Below are 25,067 nucleotides of genomic sequence, written 5' to 3'. Positions count from 1 at the left end.
TACCTGTTCGACACATGTTCCCCAGCAGTTGTCCATCATTTCACCACTGTTCCCCACTGATCCCCAGAGTTCCACATCAGTTCCCCATCTGTACTAAACTGTTTCACACTGTCCCTCCACATCAGTTCCCCATCTGTACTAAACTGTTTCACACTGTCCCTCACCTTTTCCCCATCTGTTCCTCACTGTTCCCGACCTGTTCGACACATGTTCCCCAGCAGTTGCCCATCATTTCTCCACTGTTCCTCACTGATCGCCACAGTTCCACATCAGTTCTCCATTTGTTCTAAACATTTTCCCACCGTCCCTCACCTTTTTCGACTGTTCCCCACCTGTGTCCCACCAGTTCTGCACTTTTCAACACTGTTTCCCAAGATTCCCCACTGTTCACCTCATTCCCAATCTGTTCCCCATTTTTCCCCACTCTTCTCCCATTCTCCATTGTTCACCATCTGTTCCACACTGTTCTTCCTGCTCCCCACAGTTTGGCAGCTGTTTTCCAGCAGTTCCCCTTTTACCACTGTAGCCTACTGTTCTGGATCTGCTCCCCACTGTACCCCACTTTTTTTCCACATGTTCCCCAACTGTGTCCTACTCTTCCCCATCAATCCCAACTGTTTACCAGCAGTTTCCCACCTGTCCCCCTTGGTTTACCTGTGTTCCCCATCAGTTCCCCATCTGTTCCCCTCTGTTCTCCAGCTGTTCCTAAACTGTTCCCCACTGTTCACCACTGTTCCCCTTTGTTCCCCATTTTTCTTACTGTTCCACATCTGTTCCCCAACTTTTCCCCACTTTCCCACCAATCCCAACTTTATCCCAGCATTTTCCCACATATTACCCACAGTTCCCCACTGTTTCCCATCAGATTCCCAACTGTTCCCCCTATACTCTTTTGCTCACCTCTGTTCTGCAGTGTTCCCCATCAGTTCCCCTTTCCTCGTTGTTCCACCCTGCTCCCCAATATTCCCCTGTTCATCATTTTTCTAGAGTTTTTCCCATGGTTCCACACTTTTCCCCACTGTTTCACACCTGTTCTCCTTTATTTAACAACTGCTCCACAATTACTTTTCCCCACTGTTCCCCATGTGTTCTGCATTGTTGTCCAATTTTTGCAATGTTCCCCAATCTTCATATTCAGTTCCCCACTGTCCCACAACTATTCCCCACTGTTCCACACAGTTCCCCACTTTTCCCCTCTGTTCCCCATTTATACCACTGTTCCCCACTGTTTTACAACTGTTCTCCACTATTCCACAACTATTCCCCAAATGTTCCTTACTTTTCCCCACTGTTCCCCAATTGTTCCTCACTATTCCCTACCTGTTCGACACATGTTCCCCATCAGTTCCCCACTGTTCTCCAGCTGTTCCCGATCTGTTCCCGATCTGTTCCCCATTTTTCCCACTGTTCCCCATGGGTCCACACTGTTCCCCAACAGTTACCAATCTGCTTCCCACTGTTCCACACAGTTCACCACTTTTCCCCACTGTTTCTCTTTTTTCCCACCTTTCCACCTCTGTTCACCACCATTCCCGACTGTCCCCCAATGTTCCCCAATATTCTCCAGCTGTTCCCCACAGTTCCGCATAAGTCTTCACTGTACTCCACTGTTCTTCACCTGTTCTGCATGGTCCCCACTGTTCTCCAGCTGTAACCAAACTGTTCCCCACTTTTTCCCAACTATTTCCCAAAGTTCATCGCTGTTCCCCACTGTTCCCCTTTGTTCCCAACTCTTCCTCATTTTCCCCACTGTTCCCTACTGTTCCACATCTGTTCCACACTGTTCCACACAGTTCTTCACTATTCTCTCGCCGTACCCTAATTGTTCCCCATTTATCCCACTGATCCCTATTGTTCCACATCTGTTACCCACAATTCTTCACTGTACCATGCTGTTCTTCACCTGTTTCCCAACTTTTACGCACTGTACGCCACCAATCCCAACTGTTTTCCAGCATTTTCCCACCTGTTCCCCACGGTTCCCCATGGATCCCCACTGACACCTCATTTCCCAATCTGTTCCCCACTGTTCCCCCGTTCTCCACAATTCCCTATCTGGTCCCCACTATTCCCCGCTGTTGCCCACTGTTCTCCTCTGTTCTGCAGAGATCTCCACTGTTCCCCATCCCTTCCTACCATTCCTCAATTTTCCCCAATGTTGCCCTCTATACACCACTGTTCCTCAACTTTTTCCCAAGTGTTCCCTGCTGTTCCCCACCTGTCACACACTTTTTAACAGTTAACCACATTCTCCAGTGTTCCCTACTGCTCACCCCTGTTACCCTCTGTTCTCCACTGTTACTCATTCTCCCCATTACCCACTGTTCCCTCACAGTTCCTCACTGTTCTCCAGCTGTTCCCAAATGTTACCCATCCTTTCTCCACTGTTCTCCATTTTTCCCACTGTTCCCTACTGTTCCACACCTGTTCTCCACTGTTCCCCAGCTGCTCTCAAACTGTTCACCACTGTTCCCCATTTTTCCAACTGTTCCCTACTGTTCCACACCTGTTCTCCACTGTTCCCCAGCTGCTCTCAAACTGTTCACCACTGTTCCCCATTTTTCCCACTGTTTCCTACTGTTCCACACCTGTTCTCCACTGTTCCCCAGCTGCTCTCAAACTGTTCACGACTGTTCCCCATTTTTCCCATTGTTCCCTAATGCTCCATATCTGTTCCACACTGATCCCCACAGTTCTTCACTGTTCCCCACTGTACTCCAGCTATTCACAAACTGTTCCCCATTTTTCCCACTGTTCCCTACTGTTCCACACCTGTTCTCCACTGTTCCCCAGCTGCTCTCAAACTGTTCACCACTGTTCTCCATTTTTCCCACTGTATCCTACTGTTCCACACCTGTTCTCCACTGTTCCCCAGCTGCTCTCAAACTGTTCACCACTGTTCCCCATTTTTCCCACTGATCCCTACTGTTCCACACCTGTTCCCCACTGTTCCCCAGCTGCTCTCAAACTGTTCACCACTGTTCTCCATTTTTCCCACTGTTTCCTACTGTTCCACACCTGTTCTCCACTGTTCCCCAGCTGCTCTCAAACTGTTCACCACTGTTCCCCATTTTTCCCACTGATCCCTACTGTTCCACACCTGTTCCCCACTGTTCCCCAGCTGCTCTCAAACTGTTCACCACTGTTCTCCATTTTTCCCACTGTTCCCTACTGTTCCACACCTGTTCTCCACTGTTCCCCAGCTGCTCTCAAACTGTTCACCACTGTTCCCCATTTTTCCAACTGTTCCCTACAGTTCCACAACAGTTCCCCACAGTTCCTTACATTTCCCCACTGTTCCCCACCAATCCCATCTGTTTCCCAGAAGTTTCCCAACTGTTCCCTAGGGTTGCCCACTGTCCCCAATAGTTCCTCACTGTTCCCTACCTGTTCGACACATGTTCCCCAGCAGTTGTCCATCATTTCACCACTGTTCCCCACTGATCCCCAGAGTTCCACATCAGTTCCCCATCTGTACTAAACTGTTTCACACTGTCCCTCCACATCAGTTCCCCATCTGTACTAAACTGTTTCACACTGTCCCTCACCTTTTCCCCATCTGTTCCTCACTGTTCCCGACCTGTTCGACACATGTTCCCCAGCAGTTGCCCATCATTTCTCCACTGTTCCTCACTGATCGCCACAGTTCCACATCAGTTCTCCATTTGTTCTAAACATTTTCCCACCGTCCCTCACCTTTTTCGACTGTTCCCCACCTGTGTCCCACCAGTTCTGCACTTTTCAACACTGTTTCCCAAGATTCCCCACTGTTCACCTCATTCCCAATCTGTTCCCCATTTTTCCCCACTCTTCTCCCATTCTCCATTGTTCACCATCTGTTCCACACTGTTCTTCCTGCTCCCCACAGTTTGGCAGCTGTTTTCCAGCAGTTCCCCTTTTACCACTGTAGCCTACTGTTCTGGATCTGCTCCCCACTGTACCCCACTTTTTTTCCACATGTTCCCCAACTGTGTCCTACTCTTCCCCATCAATCCCAACTGTTTACCAGCAGTTTCCCACCTGTCCCCCTTGGTTTACCTGTGTTCCCCATCAGTTCCCCATCTGTTCCCCTCTGTTCTCCAGCTGTTCCTAAACTGTTCCCCACTGTTCACCACTGTTCCCCTTTGTTCCCCATTTTTCTTACTGTTCCACATCTGTTCCCCAACTTTTCCCCACTTTCCCACCAATCCCAACTTTATCCCAGCATTTTCCCACATATTACCCACAGTTCCCCACTGTTTCCCATCAGATTCCCAACTGTTCCCCCTATACTCTTTTGCTCACCTCTGTTCTGCAGTGTTCCCCATCAGTTCCCCTTTCCTCGTTGTTCCACCCTGCTCCCCAATATTCCCCTGTTCATCATTTTTCTAGAGTTTTTCCCATGGTTCCACACTTTTCCCCACTGTTTCACACCTGTTCTCCTTTATTTAACAACTGCTCCACAATTACTTTTCCCCACTGTTCCCCATGTGTTCTGCATTGTTGCCCAATTTTTGCAATGTTCCCCAATCTTCATATTCAGTTCCCCACTGTCCCACAACTATTCCCCACTGTTCCACACAGTTCCCCACTTTTCCCCTCTGTTCCCCATTTATACCACTGTTCCCCACTGTTTTACAACTGTTCTCCACTATTCCACAACTATTCCCCAAATGTTCCTTACTTTTCCCCACTGTTCCCCAATTGTTCCTCACTATTCCCTACCTGTTCGACACATGTTCCCCATCAGTTCCCCACTGTTCTCCAGCTGTTCCCGATCTGTTCCCGATCTGTTCCCCATTTTTCCCACTGTTCCCCATGGGTCCACACTGTTCCCCAACAGTTACCAATCTGCTTCCCACTGTTCCACACAGTTCACCACTTTTCCCCACTGTTTCTCTTTTTTCCCACCTTTCCACCTCTGTTCACCACCATTCCCGACTGTCCCCCAATGTTCCCCAATATTCTCCAGCTGTTCCCCACAGTTCCGCATAAGTCTTCACTGTACTCCACTGTTCTTCACCTGTTCTGCATGGTCCCCACTGTTCTCCAGCTGTAACCAAACTGTTCCCCACTTTTTCCCAACTATTTCCCAAAGTTCATCGCTGTTCCCCACTGTTCCCCTTTGTTCCCAACTCTTCCTCATTTTCCCCACTGTTCCCTACTGTTCCACATCTGTTCCACACTGTTCCACACAGTTCTTCACTATTCTCTAGCCGTACCCTAATTGTTCCCCATTTATCCCACTGATCCCTATTGTTCCACATCTGTTACCCACAATTCTTCACTGTACCATGCTGTTCTTCACCTGTTTCCCAACTGTTACGCACTGTTCGCCACCAATCCCAACTGTTTTCCAGCATTTTCCCACCTGTTCCCCACGGTTCCCCATGGATCCCCACTGACACCTCATTTCCCAATCTGTTCCCCACTGTTCCCCCATTCTCCACAATTCCCTATCTGGTCCCCACTATTCCCCGCTGTTGCCCACTGTTCTCCTCTGTTCTGCAGAGATCTCCACTGTTCCCCATCCCTTCCTACCATTCCTCAATTTTCCCCAATGTTGCCCTCTATACACCACTGTTCCTCAACTTTTTCCCAAGTGTTCCCTGCTGTTCCCCACCTGTCACACACTTTTTAACAGTTAACCACATTCTCCAGTGTTCCCTACTGCTCACCCCTGTTACCCTCTGTTCTCCACTGTTACTCATTCTCCCCATTACCAACTGTTCCCTCACAGTTCCTCACTGTTCTCCAGCTGTTCCCAAATGTTACCCATCCTTTCTCCACTGTTCTCCATTTTTCCCACTGTTCCCTACTGTTCCACACCTGTTCTCCACTGTTCCCCAGCTGCTCTCAAACTGTTCACCACTGTTCCCCATTTTTCCAACTGTTCCCTACTGTTCCACACCTGTTCTCCACTGTTCCCCAGCTGCTCTCAAACTGTTCACCACTGTTCCCCATTTTTCCCACTGTTTCCTACTGTTCCACACCTGTTCTCCACTGTTCCCCAGCTGCTCTCAAACTGTTCACGACTGTTCCCCATTTTTCCCATTGTTCCCTAATGCTCCATATCTGTTCCACACTGATCCCCACAGTTCTTCACTGTTCCCCACTGTACTCCAGCTATTCACAAACTGTTCCCCACTCTTCCCCATTTTTTCTACTGTTCCCTAATGTTCCACATCTATTTCCCACAATTATTCACTATACCACACTGTTTTTCACCTTTCTCCAACTGTTCCACACTTTTCCCCACCAATCCCAACTGTTTTCCAGCAGTTTCCCTCCTGTTCCTCACGGTTCCACACTGTTCCCCATCAGTTCCCCCTGGTCCCTACTGTTCCCCTCTGTTCTCATCTGTTCTGCAGTGTTCCCCACTGTTTCCCATCTGTTCCCTTTCCTCATTGATCCCCCCTGCTCCCCAATATTCCCCTCTGATCCCCATTGTCCTACAGTGTTCCCCATGCTTCCAGACTGTTCCACATCTGTTCCACACTGTTCCCCATTTTTCCCACTGTTCCCTACTGTTCCACACCTGTTCTCCACTGTTCCACAGCTGCTCTCAAACTGTTCACCACTGTTCTCCATTTTTCCCACGGTTTCCTACTGTTCCACACCTCTTCTCCACTGTTCCCCAGCTGCTCTCAAACTGTTCACCACTGTTCCCCATTTTTCCCACTGTTCCCTACTGTTCCACACCTGTTCTCCACTGTTCCCCAGCTGCTCTCAAACTGTTCACCACTGTTCTCCATTTTTCCCACTGTTTCCTACTGTTCCACACCTGTTCTCCACTGTTCCCCAGCTGCTCTCAAACTGTTCACCACTGTTCCCCATTTTTCCCACTGATCCCTACTGTTCCACACCTGTTCCCCACTGTTCCCCAGCTGCTCTCAAACTGTTCACCACTGTTCTCCATTTTTCCCACTGTTTCCTACTGTTCCACACCTGTTCTCCACTGTTCCCCAGCTGCTCTCAAACTGTTCACCACTGTTCCCCATTTTTCCCACTGATCCCTACTGTTCCACACCTGTTCCCCACTGTTCCCCAGCTGCTCTCAAACTGTTCACCACTGTTCTCCATTTTTCCCACTGTTCCCTACTGTTCCACACCTGTTCTCCACTGTTCCCCAGCTGCTCTCAAACTGTTCACCACTGTTCTCCATTTTTCCCACTGTTTCCTACTGTTCCACACCTGTTCTCCACTGTTCCCCAGCTGCTCTCAAACTGTTCACCACTGTTCCCCATTTTTCCCATTGTTCCCTAATGCTCCATATCTGTTCCACACTGATCCCCACAGTTCTTCACTGTTCCCCACTGTACTCCAGCTATTCACAAACTGTTCCCCACTCTTCCCCATTTGTTCTACCATTCCCTAATGTTCCACATCTATTTTCCACAATTATTCACTATACCACACTGTTTTTCACCTTTCTCCAACTGTTCCACACTTTTCCCCACCAATCCCAACTGTTTTCCAGCAGTTTCCCTCCTGTTCCTCACGGTTCCACACTGTTCCCCATCAGTTCCCCCTGGTCCCTACTGTTCCCCTCTGTTCTCATCTGTTCTGCAGTGTTCCCCACTGTTTCCCATCTGTTCCCTTTCCTCATTGATCCCCCCTGCTCCCCAATATTCCCCTCTGATCCCCATTGTCCTACAGTGTTCCCCATGCTTCCAGACTGTTCCACATCTGTTCCACACTGTTCCCCATTTTTCCCACTGTTCCCTACTGTTCCACACCTGTTCTCCACTGTTCCACAGCTGCTCTCAAACTGTTCACCACTGTTCTCCATTTTTCCCACGGTTTCCTACTGTTCCACACCTCTTCTCCACTGTTCCCCAGCTGCTCTCAAACTGTTCACCACTGTTCCCCATTTTTCCCACTGTTCCCTACTGTTCCACACCTGTTCTCCACTGTTCCCCAGCTGCTCTCAAACTGTTCACCACTGTTCTCCATTTTTCCCACTGTTTCCTACTGTTCCACACCTGTTCTCCACTGTTCCCCAGCTGCTCTCAAACTGTTCACCACTGTTCCCCATTTTTCCCACTGATCCCTACTGTTCCACACCTGTTCCCCACTTTTCCCCAGCTGCTCTCAAACTGTTCACCACTGTTCTCCATTTTTCCCACTGTTCCTTACTGTTCCACACCTGTTCTCCACTGTTCCCCAGCTGCTCTCAAACTGTTCACCACTGTTCTCCATTTTTCCCACTGTTTCCTACTGTTCCACACCTGTTCTCCACTGTTCCCCAGCTGCTCTCAAACTGTTCACCACTGTTCCCCATTTTTCCCATTGTTCCCTAATGCTCCATATCTGTTCCACACTGATCCCCACAGTTCTTCACTGTTCCCCACTGTACTCCAGCTATTCACAAACTGTTCCCCACTCTTCCCCATTTGTTCTACCATTCCCTAATGTTCCACATCTATTTTCCACAATTATTCACTATACCACACTGTTTTTCACCTTTCTCCAACTGTTCCACACCAATCCCAACTGTTTTCCAGCAGTTTCCCTCCTGTTCCTCACGGTTCCACACTGTTCCCCATCAGTTCCCCCTGGTCCCTACTGTTCCCCTCTGTTCTCATCTGTTCTGCAGTGTTCCCCACTGTTTCCCATCTGTTCCCTTTCCTCATTGATCCCCCCTGCTCCCCAATATTCCCCTCTGATCCCCATTGTCCTACAGTGTTCACCATGCTTCCAGACTGTTCCACATCTGTTCCACACTGTTCCCCATTTTTCCCACTGTTCCCTACTGTTCCACACCTGTTCTCCACTGTTCCCCAGCTGCTCTCAAACTGTTCACCACTGTTCTCCATTTTTCCCACGGTTTCCTACTGTTCCACACCTCTTCTCCACTGTTCCCCAGCTGCTCTCAAACTGTTCACCACTGTTCCCCATTTTTCCCACTGTTCCCTACTGTTCCACACCTGTTCTCCACTGTTCCCCAGCTGCTCTCAAACTGTTCACCACTGTTCTCCATTTTTCCCACTGTATCCTACTGTTCCACACCTGTTCTCCACTGTTCCCCAGCTGCTCTCAAACTGTTCACCACTGTTCCCCATTTTTCCCACTGATCCCTACTGTTCCACACCTGTTCCCCACTGTTCCCCAGCTGCTCTCAAACTGTTCACCACTGTTCTCCATTTTTCCCACTGTTTCCTACTGTTCCACACCTGTTCTCCACTGTTCCCCAGCTGCTCTCAAACTGTTCACCACTGTTCCCCATTTTTCCCACTGATCCCTACTGTTCCACACCTGTTCCCCACTGTTCCCCAGCTGCTCTCAAACTGTTCACCACTGTTCTCCATTTTTCCCACTGTTCCCTACTGTTCCACACCTGTTCTCCACTGTTCCCCAGCTGCTCTCAAACTGTTCACCACTGTTCCCCATTTTTCCAACTGTTCCCTACAGTTCCACAACAGTTCCCCACGGTTCCTTACATTTCCCCACTGTTCCCCACCAATCCCATCTGTTTCCCAGAAGTTTCCCAACTGTTCCCTAGGGTTGCCCACTGTCCCCAATAGTTCCTCACTGTTCCCTACCTGTTCGACACATGTTCCCCAGCAGTTGTCCATCATTTCACCACTGTTCCCCACTGATCCCCAGAGTTCCACATCAGTTCCCCATCTGTACTAAACTGTTTCACACTGTCCCTCCACATCAGTTCCCCATCTGTACTAAACTGTTTCACACTGTCCCTCACCTTTTCCCCATCTGTTCCTCACTGTTCCCGACCTGTTCGACACATGTTCCCCAGCAGTTGCCCATCATTTCTCCACTGTTCCTCACTGATCGCCACAGTTCCACATCAGTTCTCCATTTGTTCTAAACATTTTCCCACCGTCCCTCACCTTTTTCGACTGTTCCCCACCTGTGTCCCACCAGTTCTGCACTTTTCAACACTGTTTCCCAAGATTCCCCACTGTTCACCTCATTCCCAATCTGTTCCCCATTTTTCCCCACTCTTCTCCCATTCTCCATTGTTCACCATCTGTTCCACACTGTTCTTCCTGCTCCCCACAGTTTGGCAGCTGTTTTCCAGCAGTTCCCCTTTTACCACTGTAGCCTACTGTTCTGGATCTGCTCCCCACTGTACCCCACTTTTTTTCCACATGTTCCCCAACTGTGTCCTACTCTTCCCCATCAATCCCAACTGTTTACCAGCAGTTTCCCACCTGTCCCCCTTGGTTTACCTGTGTTCCCCATCAGTTCCCCATCTGTTCCCCTCTGTTCTCCAGCTGTTCCTAAACTGTTCCCCACTGTTCACCACTGTTCCCCTTTGTTCCCCATTTTTCTTACTGTTCCACATCTGTTCCCCAACTTTTCCCCACTTTCCCACCAATCCCAACTTTATCCCAGCATTTTCCCACATATTACCCACAGTTCCCCACTGTTTCCCATCAGATTCCCAACTGTTCCCCCTATACTCTTTTGCTCACCTCTGTTCTGCAGTGTTCCCCATCAGTTCCCCTTTCCTCGTTGTTCCACCCTGCTCCCCAATATTCCCCTGTTCATCATTTTTCTAGAGTTTTTCCCATGGTTCCACACTTTTCCCCACTGTTTCACACCTGTTCTCCTTTATTTAACAACTGCTCCACAATTACTTTTCCCCACTGTTCCCCATGTGTTCTGCATTGTTGCCCAATTTTTGCAATGTTCCCCAATCTTCATATTCAGTTCCCCACTGTCCCACAACTATTCCCCACTGTTCCACACAGTTCCCCACTTTTCCCCTCTGTTCCCCATTTATACCACTGTTCCCCACTGTTTTACAACTGTTCTCCACTATTCCACAACTATTCCCCAAATGTTCCTTACTTTTCCCCACTGTTCCCCAATTGTTCCTCACTATTCCCTACCTGTTCGACACATGTTCCCCATCAGTTCCCCACTGTTCTCCAGCTGTTCCCGATCTGTTCCCGATCTGTTCCCCATTTTTCCCACTGTTCCCCATGGGTCCACACTGTTCCCCAACAGTTACCAATCTGCTTCCCACTGTTCCACACAGTTCACCACTTTTCCCCACTGTTTCTCTTTTTTCCCACCTTTCCACCTCTGTTCACCACCATTCCCGACTGTCCCCCAATGTTCCCCAATATTCTCCAGCTGTTCCCCACAGTTCCGCATAAGTCTTCACTGTACTCCACTGTTCTTCACCTGTTCTGCATGGTCCCCACTGTTCTCCAGCTGTAACCAAACTGTTCCCCACTTTTTCCCAACTATTTCCCAAAGTTCATCGCTGTTCCCCACTGTTCCCCTTTGTTCCCAACTCTTCCTCATTTTCCCCACTGTTCCCTACTGTTCCACATCTGTTCCACACTGTTCCACACAGTTCTTCACTATTCTCTCGCCGTACCCTAATTGTTCCCCATTTATCCCACTGATCCCTATTGTTCCACATCTGTTACCCACAATTCTTCACTGTACCATGCTGTTCTTCACCTGTTTCCCAACTGTTACGCACTGTTCGCCACCAATCCCAACTGTTTTCCAGCATTTTCCCACCTGTTCCCCACGGTTCCCCATGGATCCCCACTGACACCTCATTTCCCAATCTGTTCCCCACTGTTCCCCCGTTCTCCACAATTCCCTATCTGGTCCCCACTATTCCCCGCTGTTGCCCACTGTTTTCCTCTGTTCTGCAGAGATCTCCACTGTTCCCCATCCCTTCCTACCATTCCTCAATTTTCCCCAATGTTGCCCTCTATACACCACTGTTCCTCAACTTTTTCCCAAGTGTTCCCTGCTGTTCCCCACCTGTCACACACTTTTTAACAGTTAACCACATTCTCCAGTGTTCCCTACTGCTCACCCCTGTTACCCTCTGTTCTCCACTGTTACTCATTCTCCCCATTACCCACTGTTCCCTCACAGTTCCTCACTGTTCTCCAGCTGTTCCCAAATGTTACCCATCCTTTCTCCACTGTTCTCCATTTTTCCCACTGTTCCCTACTGTTCCACACCTGTTCTCCACTGTTCCCCAGCTGCTCTCAAACTGTTCACCACTGTTCCCCATTTTTCCAACTGTTCCCTACTGTTCCACACCTGTTCTCCACTGTTCCCCAGCTGCTCTCAAACTGTTCACCACTGTTCCCCATTTTTCCCACTGTTTCCTACTGTTCCACACCTGTTCTCCACTGTTCCCCAGCTGCTCTTAAACTGTTCACGACTGTTCCCCATTTTTCCCATTGTTCCCTAATGCTCCATATCTGTTCCACACTGATCCCCACAGTTCTTCACTGTTCCCCACTGTACTCCAGCTATTCACAAACTGTTCCCCACTCTTCCCCATTTTTTCTACTGTTCCCTAATGTTCCACATCTATTTCCCACAATTATTCACTATACCACACTGTTTTTCACCTTTCTCCAACTGTTCCACACTTTTCCCCACCAATCCCAACTGTTTTCCAGCAGTTTCCCTCCTGTTCCTCACGGTTCCACACTGTTCCCCATCAGTTCCCCCTGGTCCCTACTGTTCCCCTCTGTTCTCATCTGTTCTGCAGTGTTCCCCACTGTTTCCCATCTGTTCCCTTTCCTCATTGATCCCCCCTGCTCCCCAATATTCCCCTCTGATCCCCATTGTCCTACAGTGTTCCCCATGCTTCCAGACTGTTCCACATCTGTTCCACACTGTTCCCCATTTTTCCCACTGTTCCCTACTGTTCCACACCTGTTCTCCACTGTTCCACAGCTGCTCTCAAACTGTTCACCACTGTTCTCCATTTTTCCCACGGTTTCCTACTGTTCCACACCTCTTCTCCACTGTTCCCCAGCTGCTCTCAAACTGTTCACCACTGTTCCCCATTTTTCCCACTGTTCCCTACTGTTCCACACCTGTTCTCCACTGTTCCCCAGCTGCTCTCAAACTGTTCACCACTGTTCTCCATTTTTCCCACTGTTTCCTACTGTTCCACACCTGTTCTCCACTGTTCCCCAGCTGCTCTCAAACTGTTCACCACTGTTCCCCATTTTTCCCACTGATCCCTACTGTTCCACACCTGTTCCCCACTGTTCCCCAGCTGCTCTCAAACTGTTCACCACTGTTCTCCATTTTTCCCACTGTTTCCTACTGTTCCACACCTGTTCTCCACTGTTCCCCAGCTGCTCTCAAACTGTTCACCACTGTTCCCCATTTTTCCCACTGATCCCTACTGTTCCACACCTGTTCCCCACTGTTCCCCAGCTGCTCTCAAACTGTTCACCACTGTTCTCCATTTTTCCCACTGTTCCCTACTGTTCCACACCTGTTCTCCACTGTTCCCCAGCTGCTCTCAAACTGTTCACCACTGTTCCCCATTTTTCCAACTGTTCCCTACTGTTCCACACCTGTTCTCCACTGTTCCCCAGCTGCTCTCAAACTGTTCACCACTGTTCCCCATTTTTCCCATTGTTCCCTAATGCTCCATATCTGTTCCACACTGATCCCCACAGTTCTTCACTGTTCCCCACTGTACTCCAGCTATTCACAAACTGTTCCCCACTCTTCCCCATTTGTTCTACCATTCCCTAATGTTCCACATCTATTTTCCACAATTATTCACTATACCACACTGTTTTTCACCTTTCTCCAACTGTTCCACACTTTTCCCCACCAATCCCAACTGTTTTCCAGCAGTTTCCCTCCTGTTCCTCACGGTTCCCCACTGTTTCCCATCTGTTCCTTTCCTCATTGATCCCCCCTGCTCCCCAATATTCCCCTCTGATCCCCATTGTCCTACAGTGTTCCCCATGCTTCCAGACTGTTTCACATCTGTTCCACACTGTTGCCCATTTTTCCCCACTGTTCTCCATCTGTTCCCCACTCTTCCATTTTCCCCCATGTTCTGCACTGTTTCCCAATGTTCTCTAGCTGTTCCCCATCTGTTCCCTAATTTTTTCCACAGTTACCCCAATTCCCCATTGTTCACCTCTGTTCCCCACTGTTCCCCAGAGTTCTTCACTGTTCCACACTTTTCCCAACTGTAGCCGAACTGTTCCCCATTTTTCCCACTGTTCGCCATCTGATCACCACTGTTCCCGACTATTCCCCACAGTTCTCCACTGTTCCGCTCTGTTGCCTACTGTTCCCCATGGTTCTTCACTGTTCTCCACCTCTCCACTGTTATCCAGATGTTCCCGAACTGTTTCCTACTGTTCGCCACTTTTCTCCACTGTTCCTCACTGTTCCCCAATGTTCTCCACAGTTCTGCAGTGTACCCCACTATACCCCATCTGTTCCCCTTGTTCCTCATTGTCCTCACTGTTCTCCACTATTTCACACCTGTTCCCTACTGATCCCAACTGTTCCCTTTAGTTCCCCACTTTTCCCCACTGTTTCCCATTTTTGCCATTGTTCCACATCTGTTCACCACCATTACTGACTGTTCCTGACTATTCCCCACTATTCCCCATCAGTCCCCCATTTGTTCCCCACTGTTCCTCCTATTCCCCAATGTTCTCCACTGTTCCCCTCATTACCCATCAGTTACCCACTTTTCTCCCTATTACCCCGTTCTCCACAGTTCGCTATCTATTACCCACTGTTACTCATTCTTCCCTTTGACCCCTCAGTTTCCCACCAGGTCCCATGGTTCCCCACTGTTCCCCATCAGTTCCCCATCTGTTCCCCACTGTTATCCAGCTGTTTCCCACCAGTTCCCCACTTTTCACCACTGTTCCACATGGTTCCCCACTTTTCCCCTCATTTCCCAATCTGTTCCCCACTGTTCCCACATTCTCCACAGTTCAATATCTGTTCCCCATTGCTCCCCCCTATTTGTCTCTGTTCCACTGTTCTCCAATGTTCCTCAGTGATCTCCACTGTTCCCCATCTCTTCCTTCTGTACCTCAATTTTCCCACTGTTGCCCACTATACACCACTGTTCCCTAATTGTGCCCCGTGTTTCCCACTGTTCTTCACAGTTCCCCATCTGTCACACACACTGTTCCACCTACTGTTCCACCTACCCTACTGTTCCACCTCTTTACTCCACAGTTCATCACTGTCCCCCACTGTTCTTCACCTGTTCCCAAATGTTCTCTACTCTTCTCCACCAATCCCAACTGTTTCCTACCAGTTTCCCACCTGTTTCCCCATGGTTCCCCACTGTTCCCCATCAGTTCCCCTCTGTTCTCCAGCTGTTCCCGAACAGTTCTCTACTGTTTCACATCTGTTTCCCACAGTTCTGCACTGTAGCCCATTGTTCTTCACCTGTTCTCCAACTTTCTCCACTGTTCCCCACCAATCCCAACTGTTTTCTAGCAGTATCCCACCTATTACCCACAGTTCCCCACTGTTCCCCACATTCTCCAATGTTCGGATTCTGTTCCCCACTGCTCTCCCCATTACCCTGTATACCCAACTGTTACTCATTCTTCTCCTCTGTTTCCCACTGTCTCCCACAGTTCCTCACTGTTCCCCACTTCTCTCCATCTATTCTAAACTGTTCCCTACTCTTCCACTCTGTTCACCACTGTTCCCCTCTGTGCTTTACTTTTCCCCTCTGTTCCCAACTGTTCCCCATTTCTCCCACTTTCCCCTATTGTTCCTCACTGTTCCCGACTGTTCCCCACAGATCCCAACTGTTACCCACTGCACCCCATGTTTCCCATTGTTGCCCATCAGATGCTCCTCTTTTTCCCATCTGTGACCTAAATTTCCACACTGTTTCCCGCAGTTCTCCACTGTTCACCATCTGTTCCCCACTGCTCCCCACTGTCCTCAACAGTTCCCCAGTTTTCACCAATGTTTCCCAGAGTTGCTCACAGTTCCCCAGCTGTTCGACACATGTTCCCCATAGTTCCCCACATTTCTCCACTGTTCACTAATGTTCCACATCAGTTCCCCATCTGTTCTAAACTGTTTCCCACTGTCCCTCATCTTTTCCCCACTGTTCCCCACCGTTTTCCTACTGTTCCAAACCTGTTCCCACTGTTCCCCAGCTATTCCACACCTGTTCACCACTGTTCCTCAACTGTCTCCCACCAATTCCCCACATTTCCCCCATTCTCCACCATTCACCATCTCTTCCACACTGTTCCCCTGCTCCCCACAGTTCGCCTCTGTTTTCCAGCTGTTCACCAATTTTTCCACTGTACCCTACTGTTCCACCTCTTTACTCCACAGTTCATCACTGTCCCCCACTGTTCTTCACCTGTTCCCAAATGTTCCCTACTCTTCTCCACCAATCCCAACTGTTTCCTACCAGTTTCCCACCTGTTTCCCCATGGTTCCCCACTGTTCCCCATCAGTTCCCCTCTGTTCTCCAGCTGTTCCCGAACAGTTCTCTACTGTTTCACATCTGTTTCCCACAGTTCTGCACTGTAGCCCATTGTTCTTCACCTGTTCTCCAACTTTCTCCACTATTCCCCACCAATCCCAACTGTTTTCTAGCAGTATCCCACCTATTACCCACAGTTCCCCACTGATTCCCATCAGTTCCCCATCTGTTCCCCTGCTCCCTTTTGTTCCCCTCTGTTCTGCAGTGTTCCCCACTCTTTCCCATCTGTTCCCCTTTCCTCATTGTTCCACCCTGCTCCCCAATATTCCCGTGTTCTCCATTTTACTGCAGTGATCACCACGGTTCCACACCATTCCCTACTTTTCCCCACACTTGATCTCATGACAAGATCTACCTTGGAGAAAGCACAGAAATTGTGCAGATGGGCAGTGAAATCTTGCATATGAGGTATAAGGTATCTGTCGGCTGTAGTTATTGATCTACGGTAATCACTGCAGGGTCTCCATCCACCTGTTTTCTTGGGTACCATGTTTAACAGTGATGCCCAAGGACTGTTGGAGCGCTGAATGATACCTAATTCCTCAATTGCAATTCACTCTGCCCTTGCCTGCGCAGTTTATCAGGTGGAAGATGACGAACCCTGGCGTCATTTGGTGGGCCTGAAGTGTCTATGTAATGGGACACACCCTGGGCTGTTTAGGAGATATTGAAATTAGGTGAGAGAGTACAGGGAAATTCGTTGAGCAGAGCAGCATGTGCACATTTGTTCAAGGTATGCACCCCGAGGTGGGAAACTCTCCCTTTGCTGCATCCCAGAGGGGATGTTTGAAAAGTGGTAGCAGGAACCAATTTCCTCCACTTCACATCTACTGGCAAGTCATGGGACCTTAAAAAATCTGCACCCAAAATAGGCTGTGCAATGGAAGCCAATAGGCAATTCCAATGGAAGGTCACACCTCCTATCCCAATCGTGACCTATCCTGTGCCAAAGCAGAGAATTTTCATCCCATTTGTGTTTGAAGAGTCAGGTGGTGTTGTTTATGTGGGTTTTATTTCAAAATAGGTTGGTGGGTGCAAACGGACTTCAGCACTCGTGTCTACAATGAACCTGTGCTTACCAGCGCAGTCTTGGAAGATACAATGGGACGTGCTTGTGCCAGCTGCCATGGCCATAAATGGTAGACAGCCTTATCGTTTCCTGCCTTTTTTCTGTAATAGGTACATGTCGGGACACATTTATGGGCATTTTTTCCACCAACGGCCATGGTAAAAACACCATTCTCACCGCCTGTCAGCACGTTCATCCTTCTTTAACTGAACTGAAGATATAGTTGGCTCATAGGAAACGGGATATGGATCTGCTGTGAAAACAGTCTGTACGTGAGCAGACTCTAGCGTTGGAGTGTGATCCAGCCTGTCAGTCTCCTGCGCTACGTCATGGGGATGGTGGAAATCCATGTTAATGATTGGTATTGCGACACGACATGGGAGTTTGGACAGGAATAGAGTCTCAAAAAGTAAACAATGAGAATAACCACCTGCTAATGCGAGCATCTCATTCATTAAATCGGATAGATTCCTATCACCTAGGTCCTCCATATTTAAAAGTCGTGCTCATGTCTAGTCAATTCCAGCGAGTCCAGGAGAAATTGGCGGAACCTGGTTTACTGGTTTTCTGCCAGGGGATTGGCAACATATTCTATTACTTGAGACGCTGCAGCAGTGTCCGATGCACCTATTACATGGCAGAATTTCATGTCCTCTGCCATTATGCCACAAGACAAATCTGGGTTTCAGCCTGATTAAGCCATACCCGAGGTTGATGTGTCCAGAAAGGAGGGAAGTGAAGTTCCACCACATTAACTGCAGCCGTGGTGGCAACAGCTGCTGCCGTCCTTGTGTCCATGGTAACTGGAGATTCAAGCTTCCCTGAATCTTGCATTTGGGGTCCCCAATCGTAGCGGCGACTTCGGTAGAGCTACTAAAGTAATACACACACAAACACACACACACCAAGTTAGTCAACACAAGACTGCTTTATTCAGACTTTACAGACTTCTTTTAGGAACGGTGGGGAACAGTGAGGGAACAGTGGGGAACAGAGGGTAAAAGTGGTGTATAGTGGGCAACAGAGGTGAAAATTGAGGAATGAAAGGAAGAGATGAGGAAAAGTGGGGATCGCTGAGGAACAATGGAGAACAGTGGGGAACAGAGACAAATGGGAGGAACAGTGGGGAACAGATTGGGAAATGAGGGGAAGAGTGGGGAATCATGGGGAACGGTGGTGAATAGTGGGGAACTGGTGGGGAACAGCTGGGGAATAGTGGGGAACAGGTGTACCACATCTGTTCCACCCTGTTGCCCATTCTTCACAATGTTCCCCACTTTGCCCCATCTGTTCCCCACTGTTCCCCATTTATCCCAGCCCATAAGTATTACATTCCTTAAATGGCAATTATTACCCCTTCTGGGCTTTTTGAATTTCTTAGGATGCCACTTGGGTTGAAGAATGCTATTCAAACCTGCCAGCAGCTTATTGGCACTTAGGGCAGAGATTTAGAATTCCCTTAAATCTACTTGGAAAACATCTGGTAAAAACAATGGCGTCATGAATATTCTGTCCAGACCGACTGTATATCATATTCAGGATGAGACTGATATTCCTGAATTAGCCAGTGTCCAGGCAATGGACCCCGATGGTCAGCCATATAGTACGACCATGACTAACTTGGACATACTGCAGGTGGCATCACAACTGGGCAGCCAACCTTACTTTGTGACATGTCTTTGGGCTACATTAGACCAGTGATTCCGGCATCTTGGAGGCAACACATTTTTGACCAGATACACACCTTGTCTCATCCGTCCATCAGAACATCTGTCAAGCTCATGTCAAATAAATATGTATGGCATGGACTAAAAAAGGGTGTTGCATAATGGGTCTGCACAGGTACCTCCTGCCAGACTGCCAAAATTCAGCGGCACAATAAGGCACCTCTTCAACATTTCCCGGTGGTACACAGGCGGTTGGAACACGTGCATGTGGACCTGCTTGGATCATTGCCATTATCTCAAATTTTGAAATACATTCTAACAGTCATAGAACGTTTCACACGCTGGTCAGAGGCTGTCCCGTTGCCATCCAGTGACACTGAGTCAAGGGCAAGAGCATTCACTGTCGATCGGATGGCTAGATTTGGTTTTCTGACACACATTACTTCAGATCATTGAGCACGTTTCTACTGGCAACAGAAGTCCGCACTTAAGGCCTGACTCACCAGTCCCAATTAGGTCGATGAGTTGCCATGGATTCTATTCGGAGTGCACATCTCTTCAAAGGAAGATATGTCCGCATTGTCCACAGAGATGGTTTATGGTACAGTTCTTACAGTTTCATGGGACATTCATTTCACAACCAACTCTGACCTGAATTTCCTTCACAGCTTTGACATGGAGTCATGATCAGCAAACTTTTTCCTACCCACTGGCATGGATCACCTAAACAGAATGTGCCCCACCATTCCTGGACGCTGATTTTGTTTTTGTGCGCAGACAGGTCCCAGGAGCGCCATTACAATTAACGTATGAGGGCCCTTTCCATGTGGTGAAGAAGGATGGGCTTGTGTATACTTTGGACATAAGGGGACATTCACAGCTGTTTCGTGTAGACTCAAGCCTGCCCATGTGAAGCCCGCTTCACCTATTTCAGTGCCCCCAGCCCAGACGGCGAGGGGGTCCACCTCAGGTGCATGCAGCTGATGTTTTAGTTTCTGTGAAGGTTCTGGGGGGGAACTGGGTGGTTTAGCAGCTGTGTAGTGGGCCGAGCGGGTAAGGTTCTTTGGCACGCGAGTGAAAATATAAGACAGACAGTTGGGAACTCATCCATTTAATTGACTGTCCAGGCGTGGTGCTTCGTGGCGTGGAACGGCACGTTGATCTGTGGATTCTCCTGCCGGATGGCATGGGACACTCACACGGCTTCATTTAAATCTGCGGTCCTGTGGTTCAGAAGCAAACTCATAATGATGTCCCATGGAGCCCAGGACACACTAAATCAAAGAAGCCTGTAAAGTCTGAATAAAGCAGTCTTGTGTTGACTAACCTGGTGTGTGTGTGTGGGTGTGTTGCTTTAGTAGCCCTATCGAAGTAGCCGCTACATATATAAATATTTGGGATGATTATCCCACTTACAGGATACTTTTCTTCCATCTCACAGCCTGTGGAAAGAAGCTATTCCCCAGCCTGGCAGTCCTGATTTTGATGATGGACGTGGTTAAAGATGCTGTGCACTGGATGGAAATGGTCTTTTTACAATTCCTTGAGCCCTATTTAAACAACACTCCCAGTAAATGTCATCTACAGAAGAAAGGGAGACCCCAGTGATCCTCACAACTCTTTGCATCATTCCTGTCTGATGCTTTACAGCTACTAGACCATCCAATGATGCAGCCAGACAGGAGACTCAACTGCGCTCCTGTAAAATCTCAGGATGAGAGCCGTTGACCTTGACCTCCTCAGTCTCCTTGGGAAGTTTAGGCGCTTCCTGACCAATAAGGAGGTGTGATTGTTTTGTGTATTAATACATGTTCTGTATAGATGTAACAATCTTTAGTGGAGAGAATTACTCATTGTACTTCAGGGTGTACAATCAGGTACAGAATATCCTTAAATAGCCATTTGGCCCAGATGTCTATTCAGTACAAGAATACTTTCAATCTCAGGGAGATTTTGAACAATAACACCATTCATTTTGCAACAAGCGCAACTTAATTTTGCCAGTTGTTCAATGGCAAGCGACATGGGGAAAACACCACTGTCAACTCTTCTACCTTAAAGGAGTAATTTTATTCAAATGGGCAGTAGATCAAGAGATGGAAACTGAAATCAGACAGAGGTGAGTGATTGGTTAAAATTAGAAACATTCGTATTCATGCTATAGAGTTTAAGGCTGCCCAGGAGGAATATAATATGTTTTCTTTAAGTTTGTGTGCCCTCAGCCTGCCAAAGGATGGGGCCAACAGACATGTTGCTGGAAGGGTTTGAGAAATGATATGGTAGGCCACAGGAAGCTCAAGGTTAGATCCACAGAGCACAGATGTTTAGCAAAATGGCTACCCAGTCTGTATTTGGTCTTGGTGATATCGAGGTCAACTGAGTCGACCAAATGTAGTAGATTAGGTTGGATGGGGTGCATGTGAAACAGTGCATCACCTGGAAGGTCTGATTGTGGCCTTGGATGGAGGTGGCAGGAAATGGAGGGACAACTTTGGAAATTTCTGCAATTCCAAAGGGGAGTGCGTCAGGTGGTGGTGGGTGGAGAGGGAAGTGCTGTCAAGGGAGAGGGAAGTGCTCTTGAGGGAGTCACAGAAAGACGTGCCCCTGTGAAAAGAGGATCTGAGTGGAGTGGGTTAGATGTAGCAGGTTAGAGAATGGTGCTGAAGTTGGAAGTGTTCAAGGATAATGTGTCAGATGTGGCAGCTGATGGGTGGTAAGCGAGAAATCTGAGGATTCTGTCCTTGTTCTGCCGGAGAGGAGGTGGGGTAAGGGCAGAAAGAAAATTGGAGATATGGGTGCAGGCTTTATGGGGGAATCTGCATTTATTGAAGAAATAAGACATTTTGGGTGTTCTGGAGTAGAAAACCTCCTTGGGACTTTTACAAGCCCAGAGGACCCAAAACCTAGCAGCAATAGAAAATCACCAAGACAAAAGATACTTAAACAAACGTCATTTTTAATTTTCTTTAAACAAAAAAAACAGGATCAAACTTTAACTTATCACTATTAACTTAACAGCCTTACATTGCCCCGTTCTAATTCTCAGTGCAGGTGTATTTAATGTGCATAAAGTTCTTTGACACAACTCCATGTTCACTGGTGTCTATCAATTCTTATACTGTGCAAAGAATTCAACATTTATGAATTTGCACCAAGCTCTGGTGCTTAAAAGTGAATGGTTACCCCTCCAGGAAGGCTCTTGTTGGTTTCAGAGAGGGATTTCTTGCTCATTGGACACACAAAAACTGATTCCCTCTGATCAGCCACTTTGGGGTCTTGTCAATGAAACCCGTCACGGTTTTCCAAATGATCACCTCTTCTGCAGGTCACCATAGAGTTCCTTTTGTTTTCCTTATTTCAGGAGAAACACTCAGGCCAGCCATTTCCTATAGTTTGGATTAAAAGTTTTTCAACAGGCTGAACTGAGAACTCACAAACCGTCTTCAGCTTGCCATCTCTCTATTAGAAAAAGCATATTTGGTCTCTCCTCTATGCTTGCAAAAGCACATGACCTTCGTAGAACAGCAAACTGCAACCAGCCAGATTACTGCACTGGACCCAAACTTCTGAGTCCATTCATCAGTTGATTTAAAATCAATAATCCATTTACACCTGCTTTTGAAATTCTTTAGCAAAGCAGTCTCCTTGTTTTGTCTTTGCAAAGGCTCTTGGCACCTGAATGACTCTCTATCAGCAAAGCTCTTGCATTTTAAATAAGAGCTGTTTTGTGAAGTGTTTGTGTTTGTTTGTGGCCTCCACGACTCCTACAATAATCTCTTTCAAAAACATATCAATATACAATGTGGTGTCCTTGCAAAAAAATAAAGTGGGAAGAGGTATAATCCAGGTAGCTCTGGTGACTGGAGTTTGTAATAGTTTGAAACTTGAACCTCTCTCTCTATTTACTGTCATATAATTAAAAAGTGTCTTATCACACAAAATTGCCTTTTTCCTGCTGTGAGGCAGACAGATTCGCCATTGATTTTAATTATCTTTAAATATGAATATGGAATTACACTTCAACTTATGACTGTTTTACTACTTTAAATTACTTTACTTAACTTACCCCCCTTCTAATTCTAAGTGCACGTGTGTGTAATGTGTGTGTAAGTTCAGAAAAGTTCTTTGGTTCACAGTCCAATCTCACTTCTCATTCCTCAAAGTTCACTGGTTGCAGGCCATTCTTATACTGTGCACAGAATTTAACATATGTAAAATTCACCAGGCTTTGGTGCTCGAAAGGTAAAAAAAACATTACAGTTCAGGAAGGTTCTTGCTGGTTTTCAGAGAGAGGTGTGTTGTTCATGGAAGTATTAGGGTGTTTCTGACTCGTCGTATCTGCATCTGAATTCTGATATCTCTTCAGAAAAGCTCTGATAGCTTTAGCATGGAGCAGAGCTGAGCCAGGACTTTGGAGGTATTTAAGGGAGTGTGTGGGCAGGGTTTGTTCTGGACCAACAATCTCACCAAATGACTCTGCTTGAAATCAAGATTCAAACCATTTTGAGGAATACAACAGGAATTGTTCAACAAAAGCCTGAGTTTTCTTTCAATAGTGGAAATGATTTTTTTTTAAAAGCCCGTTAATATTCCTGATACAGATCTTTGTATTTATCTTTCAGGTTGCTATCTGTTGTTAACTTGGAGGCCTTTAATGAGGTGACTGGGAGGAATCTTTGCTTTAACCCAGCAGTTCTCTTGCAATTTTCCAGCTGTAGGATGAGGTGCAGTTGCTTGCAAGTTTAGCAAGTGGGATTAAGATGTGAAACTGCAAGTCACAGCACCATTTTTGTTTTTGAAAATGCAAATATGAAAATTTTAACTTTGGTCTCCTTGGTTTGCTTAATTTTACAGAGGAGACGTTGGGTCAAGCTGAGAAGAGAGAGTTGGATGCCCATTTGGTGAAGCTGCACAGGCAAAAAAAAAACACAAAACGAGGGACTGAAAAAATAATGAAGCAAACTGAAGAGCTGTTGCAACCAAACCCAAGTAAAGAATTTAATTTTGTGAGGCGTACTTTAGAGACCAAATGATTTGGGCTTTTAATGGTGACCTATTTAAATGAACTAAATCTGATTAGAATTTAACTTTATGGAAAGTTTGGAAGTTGCCACAAGAAAAATGGAGCATATAAATTAGATGTTGTAATGAAGAGAAATTAACAATACAATGAGCCTTGTGTCATAGTCTCTACCTCAGTCTACCGTACATCACGTTAAACCTTCTCCCCACTGTGAACCTGGTGCCACAGTATCTCCCTTAATGTACCATCCATCCCCGTTAACCTTCTCCCCACTGTGAACCTGGTGCCACAGTATCTCCCTTAATGTACCATCCATCCCCGTTAACCTTCTCCCCACTGTGAACGCGGTATCTCCCGCTGTTTATTGTACATCACTGTTATACCTACTCCATACTCTGAAATCTGTGTCACAGTATCGGTCTCCATCTACCTACATTCCCATTAACATTCTCCCCATTGTGAACTTGGTGTCACAGTATCAAACACAGTTTATCGTACATTACTGTTCAACCGTATGACGGATGTGAACCCAGTGTCACAATATTTGACACAGTTTATCGTTCATCACTGTTTAAACTCATTCCCTCTATTCAACTATTTTCACAGTATCCATCTCAATTTACCGTACATCACCATTAAACTTTCTCCCCACTGTGAACCTGGGGTCACAGTATTTGACACAGTTCATCGTTCATTACTGTGACAGCTTCTCGCACTGTGAACCTAAGATCAAAGTATCTTGCACAGTTTATCGTCCAGCAGTGATTGACCTTCTCCCCATTGTGAATCCGGTTTCACAGTATCTGCCTCTGTCTTCTGTTCATCACCATTAAACCACTCCCCACAGTGAATCCGGTGTCACAGTATCTCATGGAGTTTATAGTATCTGTCTCAGTCTGCCGTACATCACCATTAAACCATCTCTCCACAGTGAACCCGGTGTCATAATATCTGGAACTGTTTATCGTGTATCACTGTTAAACATTCTCATTACTGTGAACCCGGTGTCACAGTATCTGACGTAGTTTATTGTACATCAATGTTGAACCTTCTCCCCACTGTGAA

At 47.3% G+C, this 25,067-nt stretch overlaps 1 long non-coding RNA gene across 1 annotated transcript in view; it reads left to right on the top strand.

Annotated features, from left to right (window-relative positions):
• LOC138750285 (uncharacterized) overlaps positions 1-24,726 on the top strand; it is a 961,601-nt gene extending 936,875 nt beyond the window's left edge. The window contains exon 3 of the long non-coding RNA XR_011349230.1: positions 23,834-24,726. This is a non-coding gene — a long non-coding RNA (uncharacterized lncRNA). The remainder of the gene's footprint in view (positions 1-23,833) is intronic.
• Positions 24,727-25,067: the final 341 nt, after the last annotated feature.

This window comes from Narcine bancroftii, unplaced genomic scaffold (assembly GCF_036971445.1).
Source record: "Narcine bancroftii isolate sNarBan1 unplaced genomic scaffold, sNarBan1.hap1 Scaffold_112, whole genome shotgun sequence".
Lineage (NCBI taxonomy): Eukaryota > Metazoa > Chordata > Chondrichthyes > Torpediniformes > Narcinidae > Narcine > Narcine bancroftii.
This window is presented reverse-complemented; position numbering and strand designations above follow the sequence as displayed.